Source organism: Lepidochelys kempii, chromosome 19 (assembly GCF_965140265.1).
Source record: "Lepidochelys kempii isolate rLepKem1 chromosome 19, rLepKem1.hap2, whole genome shotgun sequence".
In the NCBI taxonomy this organism is placed as follows: domain Eukaryota; kingdom Metazoa; phylum Chordata; order Testudines; family Cheloniidae; genus Lepidochelys; species Lepidochelys kempii.
Genome location: NC_133274.1, coordinates 13,799,407 through 13,812,434, shown reverse-complemented (window position 1 = coordinate 13,812,434; position 13,028 = coordinate 13,799,407).

Sequence of the window (13,028 nt, the reverse complement as noted above, 5' to 3'; positions counted from 1 at the left end):
AGGAAAAAGAGAGGCAGCATGCACTGGAGATGGAGAAGGTAAAGGCTCAGCAGAATATTTCAACAAACCCTAGCAATCCTTCTCCAGGTACCACTCCCCATCCCAGAAAGTTCCCCACCTACAAGGCAGGCGATGATATTGAGGCCTTCTTAGAAAACTTCAAAAGGGCCTGCCTTGGGTATAGCATCTCTACCGACCAATACATGGTAGAGCTGAGGCCACAGCTCAGTGGACCCTTAGCTGAGGTGGCGGCTGAAATGCCTAAAGAACACATGAACAAGTATGACCTGTTTAAATCCAAGGCGAGAGTCAGAATGGGGATAACACCCGAGCAGTCTCGTCGGAGGTTCAGAGCCCTAAGGTGGAAACCAGACGTGTCATTTACCCGACATGCCTACCACATTGTGAAACATTGGGATGCCTGGATATCAGGAGCCAGTGTTGAATCTCCAGTAAATTTGCCCTTCCTAATGCAAATGGAACAATTCTTAGAGGGTGTTCCTGAGGAAATAGAAAGATACATCCTAGATGGGAAGCCCAAAACTGTAATCGAGGCAGGAGAGATTGGAGCCAGATGGGTAGAGGTGGCAGAGAAGAAGAAAACTGGTCGCAGTTGGAGCGGAGACCAGAAGGGACAACCCCAGACCACACCCTATTACCGGGGGCCGCCCAAAGCCCCACCTACCTCCCAAAGAACCCTCCAGACCCCTTATCGTCCCACCACCCCGTTCTGCAGCAGCCCACCTCACCCCAGTGACCAGTCAGCTGGACGATGTTTTAAATGTAACTAGCTGGGGCATGTAAAGGCCAACTGCCCCAAGAACCCCAACAGATTACAGTTCATTGCACCGGAATCACACCAGAGGTCCGCAGGCCCAGATACCTCCCAGATACCCTTGGAGCAGAGGGAAACTATGAGTGTGGGCGGGAAGAAGGTCACCGCGTGGAGGGACACCGGAGCACCAGTGTCTGCTATCCATGCTTCCTTAGTGGACCCCAATTTAATCAACCCAGAGATCCAAGTGACGATTCAACCCTTCAAGTCCAACTCTTTCAATTTGCCTACAGCCAAGTTGCCTGTCCAGTACCAGGGCTCGTCAGGAAAACGGACTTTTGCAGTCTATGATGATTATCCCATCCCCATGCTGTTGGGGGAAGACTTGGCCAATCATGTGAAGTGGGCCAAGAGGGTGGGAATGGTCACCCGCAGCCAGGCTAAACAAGCCGTGAGGCCTAGCTCTGTTCCGGAAACTTCTATCAGGACCCGGTCAGAGGTGATGGACCCGGACCCCAGGCCAATGTCTGCAACAGCAGTAGTGGATCCAGTCCCAGAGACCCAGACGGAACCAGTCCCAGAACCGGAACCAGCCGAACAACCAACACCAGACCCACTGCCAGCACTGAATGCAGTACTTGCAATCTCAACACCAGAGCGCCCCCCCGAACTTGAACCGGCAGCAGCCCATAACACTACACAAGAGGCTCAGCCAGAGCCTGAAGCCCAACATAGTGTCTCAGCGGAGAGCAGTTCACAGTCAACGGAAACAGCCCCATAGCCTACATCGCTTCCAGAGGGACCAAGCATAGGTCCACAATCCAATGAGGAACTGATGTCTCCAGCATCAAGGGAACAGTTCCAGACTGAACAGGAAGCAGATGAAAGCCTCCAGAGATCTTGGACTGCGGCACAGGGTAACCCCCCGTGGCTCTCAGCTCTTCTAATCAATCCAGGTTTGTTGTAGAAAGAGGACTTTTATACAAGGAAACTCTTTCTGGTGGACACCAGGAAGACTGGCATCCTCAGAGCCAGTTGGTAGTTCCCACTATATGCCGGGCCAAGCTCTTGAGCTTAGCCCAGAATCATCCTAGTGGCCATGCTGGGGTGAACAGGACCAAAGACCATTTTTGGGGGGGGGGGTCATTCCAATGGGAGGGAATGGGCAAGGATGTTTCTACCTATGTCCAGTCTTGTGAAGTATGCCAAAGAGTGGGAAAACCCCAAGACCAGGTCAAAGCCCCTCTCCAGCCACTCCCCATCATTGAAGTTCCATTTCAGCGAGTAACTGTGGATATTCTGGGTCCTTTTCCGAAAAAGACACCCAGAGGAAAGCAGTACATACTGACTTTCATGGATTTTGCCACCCGATGGCCGAAAGCAATAGCTCTAAGCAACGCCAGGTCTAAAAGTGTGTGCCAGGCACTAGCAGACATTTTTGCCAGGGTCGGTTGGCCCTCCGACATCCTCACAGATGCAGGGACTAATTTCCTGGCAGGAACAATGGAAAACCTTTGGGAAGCTCATGGGATAAATCACTTGGTTGCCACTCCTTACCGCCATCAAACAAATGGCTTGGTGGAGAAGTTTAATGGAACTTTGGGGGCCATGATACGTAAATTCGTAAATGAGCACTCCAATGTTTGGGACCTAGTGTTGCAGCAGTTGCTCTTTGCCTACAGAGCTGTACCACATCCCAGTTTAGGGTTTTCCCCATTTGAACTTGTATATGGCCGTGAGGTTAAGGGGCCATTGCAGTTGGTGAAGCAGCAATGGGAGGGATTTACACCTTCTCCAGGAACTAACATTCTGGACTTTGTAACCAACCTACAAAACACCCTCCGAACCTCTTTAGCCCTTGCTAAAGAAAACTTACAGGATGCTCAAAAAGAGCAAAAAGCCTGGTATGATAAACATGCCAGAGAGCGTTCCTTCAAAGTAGGGGACCAGGTCATGGTCTTAAAGGCGCTCCAGACCCATAAAATTGAATCATCGTGGGAAGGGCCATTCACGGTCCAGGAGTGCCTGGGAGCTGTTAATTATCTCATAGCATTCCCCACCTCCAACCGAAAGCCTAAGGTGTACCATATTAATTCTCTAAAGCCCTTTTATTCCAGAGAATTAAAGGTTTGTCAGTTTACAGCCCAGGGAGGAGAGGAAGCCGAGTGGCCGAAGATGTCTACTACGAAGGGAAAAGTGCTGGTGGTGTGGAAGAGGTGAACCTCTCCATGACCCTTGGGCGTATGCAGCGACAGCAGATCCAGGAGCTGTGCACTAGCTACGCGCCAACGTTCTCAGCCACCCCAGGACTGACTGAACGGGCATACCACTCCATTGACACAGGTAATGCTCGCCCAATTAAAGTCCAACCTTACCGGGCGTCGTCTCAAGCTAAAACTGCTATAGACCGGGAGATCCAGGATATGTTACAGATGGGTGTAATCCACCCCTCTGGCAGTGCATGGGCATCTCCAGTGGTTCTAGTTCCCGAACCAGATGGGGAGATACCTTTTTGCGTGGACTACCGTAAGCTAAATGCTGTAACTCGCCCAGACAACTATCCCATGCCACGCACAGATGAACTATTAGAGAAACTGGGATGGGCCCAGTTCATCTCTACCTTGGACTTAACCAAGGGGTACTGGCAGGTTCTGCTAGATGAATCTGCCAAGAAAAGGTCAGCCTTCACCACACATCTTGGGCTGTATGAATTTAATGTACTCCCTTCCGAGCTGCGAAATGCACCCGCCACCTTCCAAAGACTTATAAATGTTCTGCTAGCAGGATTAGGAGAATATGCAGTCGTCTACCTTGACGATGTGGCCATATTTTCGGATTTCTGGGCAGAACACCTGGAACAACTACAAAAGGTCCTTGAGCACATAAGGGAGGCAGGACTAACTGTTAAGGCTAAGAAGTGTCAAATAGGCCTAAACAGAGTGACTTACCTTGGACACCAGGTGGGTCAAGGAACTATCAGCCCCCTACAGGCCAAAGTGGATGCTATCCAAAAGTGGCCTGTCCCAAAGTCAAAGAAACAGGGTCAATCCTTCTTAGGCTTGGCCGGTTATTACAGACGATTTGTACCGCAATACAGCCAAATCGCCGCCCCACTGACAGACCTAACCAAAAAGAAACAGCCAAATGCCATTCAGTGGACCGAAAAGTGTCAGAAGGCCTTTAACAAGCTTAAAGCGACACTCATGTCTGACCCTGTACTAAGGGTCCCAGACTTTGACAAACCGTTCCTAGTAACCACAGATGCATCTGAGCGTGGTGTGGGAGCAGTTTTAATGCAGAAAGGACCTGATCAAGAATTCTACCCTGTAGTGTTTCTCAGCAAAAAACTGTCTGAGAGGGAAAGCAACTGGTCAGTCAGTGAAAAAGAATGTTACGCAATTGTCTACGCCCAGAAAAAGTGACCATAAATTTGACATTGTAAGGTTCTATACTCATTGTCCCTTCATCGTTCCAGACCACCCCTACATCACCTAGTCCTGGTCTACACTAGGAAATTCGTTGGGGAAAGCTCTGTCGCGTTAGGTTGTGAAAAATGATCACTGAATGTAGTGTGTACAGTTTCGTTGGGGACGTGTTGGTCCCAGAATAATGAAGAGATACCTTGTCTCATAAAGTGTAGGTCATCTATGCCCCAAGTCGGCAAAGGACTAAAGCACATATTTTGCCAATAAAGGGGTATCGACACTGACAGCCATACCATTCTGGGATCCATTCTTTGCACTATTGCAAGCATTCATTTCACTAAGAAAACTGACACTGAAGTCTGTTGATAGGCTGGCTATAATTTTACACAGCACTGGTATCACATCCTATATGATGTCGTGCAGGGTCATGCCCCATTCTTTAAATTATTTAGGTTTAGAAAATGGAAACCATCTGAACTGAGATTATATTTCTTTATATAATAATGGCTGGGAAATTGAACGGTAAGAATGGTTTCTCATTATTAGTTCATACTGGGTGCTTTTTAAAACTTATTGTATAAGGAGGATGGCAGCCTAATTCCAAGATAAATTGCCCTTCTAAAAACAGTACAGTAGCTTGTGGATTGCTGTGATTAGGAAACTTAAAGCGGTTGCAGGAAAAGTTTAAAGCTCTTACGAAAGGTTTTAACTAGATTGACATAAGAACCTAGGCCTCTCCATAATGTATCAGACCATTGAGTCGTCAGATCACACAGAGAGGGTAGAAGGAGGTTTCAGGGGTAAGCAAAGAATTTTACAAGGAAGTGAACTTTGATTTTCTGGGGGCGGGTGACTTTTCTTTGGTGGTTCCAAGTAGCTGGAATCTGGCAGCTGAAGGTGATGACCCAAATCATAGTATCAGCATAAAGTGGTTTCAGTTCAGTTGGCTTTTTTTGTTTTCAACAACTGAAAATGTTGGTTCTTTTTGTTCACCTCCACTCTTCCCCCCAAATACACGCTTTTCTAATATTCATTTTTGTTCTTTTGCACTTTCTGTCTTACGGTGGGGGGAGCAGGGAAAAAATGAAACCATTTCCCCTATTTTGTGAAACTGACGATTAAACAAAAATATCCATGAAAAGTTTGAGACAAAACCATGACATTTTCATTTATTTGATTTTTTTTTTGTATGGAAAATACTCTTTGGACCAAATTTCAGATCAGTTACCGCATATCTTATTTTGTCTCTAACGTACCTTGTTTCCAAGCTGTTCATTACTATTCCCCTTCCAACTTGTTTCTCTCAAAGACGAAATCCTGAATTCATCCTTGGTACTTATCATGAAAAAAAAAATCCAATTGCTTAAGGACTGGTACTGATGTTAGCTTATCTATTTTGTGTTGTGTAAGCTAGGTCCATTCATTTTCTTATTTAGCGACTCCTGTGCTAGCTAAAGGTGCTGGATTGGCCATTCTGAGGCATGAAGCTGTAGAAAATGTAATCAGGAATCTAAAAAAACCTGGTTGTCATTGCAATTTTCAGCGGAAATGGCCTTTTCACCAACAACCTGAAAATTCGCAACCAAAAGCTATTAAAAACTGCTAATAGTGCTAGTAAAATCACTTTTCCGATGAAAGTGGTTAATTTCTCATAAAAAAGACAGAAAAAACAAAGATTTTGATTGAGGCAAATCCCTAATTGCCTGTGCATGTATCTAATATACGATATAAGATTCTCTGACACAAAAATTGATGGACAGTGTTTGACCAATTTATTATTATTCACCCAGAGAACAAGGGCAATGGTTACTTGAATAACTTCTTCCCTTCTTTGGAAGGGCTGCAGCCCTGTTCAGATCACCCATTCTCCCTTAATGTTCACTTATGGAGATGAGTGCAATCCAGACAATAGTCTCTTAAAGCCAGATCCTAAAGTGCTGAAAATGTTTGCATCTCCAATGAAGCTATACCTTCCCTGTCAGGAGCCCACAAAGGCAGTCCTGAGGCAGGAAGTAGCAGAGGATATTGGAGTCAGGTCCAGGCCAGTGTCAATTCCTAAGTGTGTCTGCTTTATGAGCCAATCTACACAGAACAAGATTAATCGGTGCAATTAAAAAAGGCTGCGTTCATTAAAGAGACAGGACTCCACAATGTGGTTTGTTAGTACCTTCAAAAGAGGAGAAATAATTTTTAATTGCTGTATTATAATCCTTTCCACTTATTCTCTTAATCTGTAGAGGAAACATCATTTTGGCTGGCTTGCCAATTACTAGCTCTCTGAATAAACTGCATCTTCTTTGATTACGTTATCAGTCGGGCCCTACCAAATTCACAGCCATGAAAAACGTGTCACGGACTGTGAAAGCTTTTCAACACTTTGAAAAGATGGCTTGTAATTTTGGATACCCACAGCTGTGTTTAAATAGGAAAATAAATAGATTCTCCCTGTCCCTCACTTTCTTGTCTCTAGTCACACACACGTCATAGGAAAAAGATGCGGAGTCCTCCAATTAAAAGCTTGGCTGAATATCACACTGGGGTGACTAAGGACCTCTGAAGATGCGCCAGCTGCCTCCCTGCATTTCATTAACGCCCTTTCTCTCTCACATCGCCATGGCGTCTTCTCTGTGCAGGAGCATTAATTTAGCATTTAGCTCTGGTTATTTTGTTTTGATTTCTTTTTTCTGGGGAGCTCATCTGGTTCTGCCACCCAAAATCACATTACAGGAATTTCTGGGTTCGATCTTGATTGTCAGCTGCTGCAAGTGACTTTTTTTCATTTCTTCCTGTCTCTCGATTAGGGAGTCTTTTCCCTTTGCCTTTGGTCTACTCCCCTGATATATCGTTTGGTTTTCGGCTCATAGATGCCTATTAAGAACAGCCAAAATTCTCTGACGGAAGAAGGTGAGAATACGCTTTGGCAAAACTGGAGAGGCAAATGAGGAAAGTTGCATCATCCAAGGTGAAATCATCTCTCTTCCGTCCACCGTTTCCATTTTCTCCACGGAAGATGGTGACCTCACTGCTGCTGAGAGCTACGGCAGTAAACCAAATGCAATTGTGCACCCACATGCATCAAGTTTCCAAACTCTACAATTTGCACAATTTAACCTGTGAGGCTGATGATTACCTGACTCTGTAAAATATGTCGATTTGGATGTCCTGATTGGGGAAAAAAACCTCAAATCATTCTCTGTAGTTCCATTGGAAGTTACTACCGCTCTCAGGAGTGGCGTCATGTTGATATGCCCTGGTTTACAGGGAATGGCAGCTTTCCCAACAGCTTCCTTGGGCTGTATGTTGTGGAACCAACTGGGCAAAGAGGCGCTTTCCGTATAATGTGTCCCTAAGGCCAGGTCTACACTAAAAAGTTATGTTGATCCAGATTAAAAAAATCCACCCCCCCCCCCAAGTAGTTAGGACTTAAGCAGTTTAGACAGAATTCTTCCATTGCTCTAGCTACTACCTCTCGGAGAGGTGGATTACCTACACTGATGGATGGGTTTAGGAAAGGAACCATCAAGGGGGATTCCAAGCTGGTTTCCATTGTATCTGAACAATCAAAACCCAGTGCTTGGGAAGGGACAAATTGTGGTTGGTTATTTTGATTCTCGTTCCGCTTTGTCACCAGACAAAAGCAGAGGAGGATTCAGAGCCAGGTTCTATTTTATACCCAAAATGTGTGCACTGCAGAACAATGGTTCTGGAAGCCTACCATGACAATAAAGCCAAAAAAAGAGCGTCTCAGCATGTCTGAATGTATTGTAATCCTCACATTGCAATCCTGCTGAGAAGGAGGCTGCACCTATAGGGCAGCTGCTCTGCGAAAAACACGACCCGATGGTAACAAGGTCACCGGGCTTATAATATCAATATCTTGTCAGTAGCTGCAGATCGTTTCCAAAACTCATTATTTCGCAGTACTACTGTATCACTGAGTGGAACTCATTACCTGAAAGGCTTGTTAGTTTCCAGTCACTGACAAAATGTGGGTTACTTTAATTAACGAATTATTATTAGCTGAATTGCATCATGACTATATTTGTTTTACTTCTACGGAAGCTATTGAAAGCCATCTTTAAGATTGGACATGAAGCCTACAACCTCCCTGACAATTGGTGACAATTAAAAATATTTTTTTTCCAAATGCAGAAAAGTTAGGCTCAGTTTCCTGACTAAATTCTTGTGTATTCCCCCTCTAGTTTTCATTTGGGTGCAGCTTTCTTTGCTGTTTGTTCTAAACTAGTATGTCATTGTGCATTGTTGCTGTGTGTTATTAAACAACCCCTTTGTTTCAACCCAGAGAGAACTGCATTTCACTGGCAGAGTGAGGCTTCTCTAATGTATATAGGTTGAAAAATGCCTTCGGAAGAAAGAGTATCTATACATCAAAGCTAGTAACAATGCTGTGTGTAATACATTGAAATGCCTTGTCAAATAGAAAATGGAGGCTAAAAATTAAGCTGTAAGTGATCTTAGTTTTTGGAACCCTGGAATCATTCATATGTAAAACTAGATCTAAAAGAAGGATTGTTTTATAACAGTTCCTTCTATTCCTAAACAGTGAGTCTTGGCCAAAGCTGAGGAGGTGAACGGAATAGTCTTTGTGTGCTCATGGAGTGATAACGCTAAGGACTAGAAAGATGCTCCTTCCTTCAGCCCACAAACCCACAAACCAAAGGGGTTAACATGGTTCCAGCTGCTCATTCTGTTTGTGCACATACAGGTTTTTGCAGTAAACTCTTCTGACAACTTCATATCGCTGGAACATCTCGCTAAGCTATAGGCCGAGTCACCCCGTATATGAATTGCCAGCTCCCTGCATGCAGCTTCCTGAATTACCTTTCTAAAAAGGTAAAAGTTAATGGACAAAGGGAAAAAACTGTTTTCCAAAACTTTGCAGTGGTTCCTCTAATGCAGGGGTAGTCAACAGATGGCAAAATCACAAAAAAGCAACACTGCCTTCTACACATTGGTACATTTTGTTCTCTACGTGAAGAAATATGAAAGCTCACAATGATATATTCCAGACACTCTAACATCACTTTAAAGTATGTAAATGGACAGTCTTCTGGATCTTCCCCCCCTCCCTTTCAGTAGGTTATTTTTGAAAACTAGCACCCAGAAGGCTGTAATAGCAATAAAGAACAGGTTAGAGCCTATGATGTTTCCTTCCATGAAAGCTGGAAAGATTAATGGACTTGCCTTCCACTCAAGACTTTGCTTTTCCCAGCTCCCTATATACTCACTAAACAGCATATACAGCAATTTCTTTATTACTTAAATCACATCCAGTCAAATGGCTGGAAACCCCCATGAGATGATCCCATAATAAACTTGGTTCTTTCTGTTTCTAGGTGAAGATGCAAGTGCTGGACGGACATCCTACTTTGTGGCATTTTTAGAACTTATGAGAGTGAAGTTACTACGTGAGACCAATGGGGCAGTGAGGCCTAATGGGGGCATTCATGCATAGCTGTGTTAGCGAACGCTTACTGGGGCACTGGGGGGGGGGTGTAGGGGAGCTACCAGTGTGGAGGAGACAATGTGCTCATTTTGAAGGAGGGTGGAGGAGAAGGAAAGTAATGCCTTGTGTTGGTCAACAGTGATTCAACTCCTTGATTAAATAGCAGCAGCTGCTGGATCCCACGGGGTATCCCTTCTTCAGCGGGAAGGCTGGGAGCTGTGACATGGAGAATAGAAAGGCTAGAGAACAGAAAGGAGGCAAATCAGGGGCCCCTCAGGATTCTCAAAAGGTCATGGAGAGTCCTGTCAGAGATTTGTGGATGATAGGTGGTAAAGTAGAACATAGACGTTGAGTTAACGTTATTTAACTTTGAGTACTAATTTCCTGAATTTCAAAAGTGGACGTGTTTTATTTTATTATCTTTGAGTTTCCATTCGTTCAACACTGCTGTAATTTACTATAATAGGTGTGTTTATTACCTGAACTCTATCTTCTCACTGAGATTATTTATCTGAGAATGTATTTATTAATGGTATCCAGATTGTTTGAGATAGCAAGTATGAGTGACAGCGAAGGAAAGCGCCTTTATTTAGGATTTCTGACACAATATTTTGACAGTCTCATTTAGGGAACACGCCATCAGCTCAGATGCAAGACGACTATTGCGCCCTTGTAGAGAATATCCAGAAAATTAAGGGAAATTACAGAGAAACTTTCCAGGGCTGAACTCTGCCTTTCACTGTGCAGCATTATACGATACTTGAAATGCATACGGGTATGGTAAACACCTCATAAATGGTTTGAAACCCAAACGTTGTTCAAATAAGAACCTTCAAAGTGTAGATAGTTCTTTTCTCTGAGCAGGCTCTCAGCATTGAGAATAGTTTGTCATTTTTACTCTCACTCTCTGTTTACTGTGGTGAACAGTTTACTATTAATCCATTCTATTTTTTACCCCCACTCATCTAACAGACCAGGATTACATTTAGAGGCAAAAAAGCACGAGCCCCGTCTAAGGTGGCAGATTGCAGCGGCGACACATTGGGGGGGAGTGTAATGAGGGGGTCAAATGACCCCTTCCAATTTGCTTCTTGGCTTGTACTGGCCATACTTACACAGATTGAGGTTGCTCACTATCACTGCTGAAGCCAGATGTCCAGACTAGACTCCTTATCCCACTACCTGCATGCCTATATCATCTCTGGCATATATATGAAAACAAAGGAGAACTGGCTCCCAGAAATCCTCTCATTTCAATCAAATTAAAGAGGGGGGAAAAAGCCAAGGAATTTTAAAAGACTTTTTAAGACAAAGTTGCAATCAAATGTTAGCATACTACATTGCATATTATTTATTTATTATTCATGATCAGGTTACTATACTGAAAGGGATCACTTTGATTGATCCAGACAGATAAGCGTCATTTCACGGTCAATAAGATATTCTCTGAGCCCTAAATTTTCATAAGTGACTAGTAATTTTTGAGTGCCCAACTATAAGCACCGACACGAAAAGATGTGAGGGCTGGAGAAAACGCCTTGCAGTGACACTTAAACAGTGCATACTGTTTAGTTTATCAAAAAGAAGATTGAGATGTAAATTGATTACTGAGTATAAGAATCTTCCTAGGGAAAAGCTATCAGACCAAAAAAACCCGAAAAGACTAACAAAGAGAGTGTGTTTAGCTTGGGATTTTCAAAGTAGGCTATGGAAGTTAGATGTCCAAATCCCAGTGGTCAAATCAGGGGACAGAAATACAGGAGCTGCAGTAAGAGAGGTGTGAGATAGTTGTTAGAACACAGGACTGGGAATTCCTGATTCTGCTACCCTTGTCTCCATTTGTATCCTCAGGCAACTCACTTATCCATCCGCTCAGTGTCTCAGTCTGTGAAAGATAAAAAAACCCTGTATATATGTAGATTCCTAGAATCTATTTGCCACTCAGGGAGTAATACACTCTAGGAGCATGTATAAGAAAATGAAGGCTGGATCTTACTTGTAATGAATTATCACCAATTAGCATAACAATATTCACCAAAATGGCAAGGGGCAGTGTCTGATAATTATGTACTTGGAGACATTCAGTAAAGGTCTCTATAGTATGGCTATGAATTATTTATTATTCATTATTATTGTATTTATCTTATAATTTGAAGAGAGCTTTCCGAAAGAGAAGTATCAGACGAGCCAGAAAACTTTATTCTGAGTACAAGTGCATTCGTATAAATCAAGAGTAAACTGACTCCAGGGTCAGTGAGATCTTACAAACAGAGGTCTACAAAAAGATTAGAGAAAGAGATTTAAAGACAGAAGAAACCATTATGATTTTCTATCCAGTAATTCCTGCTTCGAATTGTTGAAACACTTTTCTCGCTTATAAAGAAATCTAATTTTGACATAAAGACTGCAAGCAATATTGAAACCATCACTGGAGAGATAGGTAGGGTAGGTAGGCAGATTCTGTAAAATAGAAGTAATGATCGTTACTTTTCTTTGTCAGGCAAATATTCTGGGTGAAATTCACACCTCTGTATACAGCTAGGCCAAGACCTATGAAGAACTCAGTCCCCGCTTAAGGATTTCGGTTTTGCATTGATGATCTATACAGAGGTGAATTTCTCCTTTTGAGATGTATCAGTGAAAATCAATATATAAGAGCTAAATATAATAAGAATCACGCAACACAGGAAACTTCAGAGAGTGAGACTCTGACACAGAGAGACTGAGGCAGGAGCTAGAGAGTAATGCATATGGGCCTGAAGATGAGAGATCAGAACAGAGTGTAATCATAAAGCAGTACCTTTAGATATGGACTAAGATGTATTAAGTTGCAAGATAACAGGCCTTACCAGGGTAAGTGAGCCTACTCGCTTTCCCTAATGTCATACAGAAACAGAGGCGTTCTGGCCTGCAGCCTCAACTCCATTCCCAAACTATCATAGTTTCCCAATCCTGATTTCTTTGCTTTCCTCCAACCAAAGCAGCAAGATAAGTTCACAAACTTTCCCTAACTCTCAAATTGCATCTTGAGATCTTGCATCTTGCATCTATGGGATCTTCCGAATATTTCATGGGCCTTCTGATCATCATTTTTTAAACTGAATAAATTTGACTACATCCACTCAATTCTCCCCTCACCACGAAACCTCTTTACCTTTAGAGGACCTTTAGTTTTCCTCCATAGCGGAACCCTATATCCTTTCACTGTCATCTTCCAGAACCTCAAGAAGGTAGTGAATGGCCAAAATCCACCTGCTGTTGATATTTTGGGGAGCAGGTAACTTGCTTCTAGTCCCATTTTGGAGCGACAATGTGGGGTTAGAAGCAATGTTCACTGAGTTCCGTTGGGGAAAGAGACAAG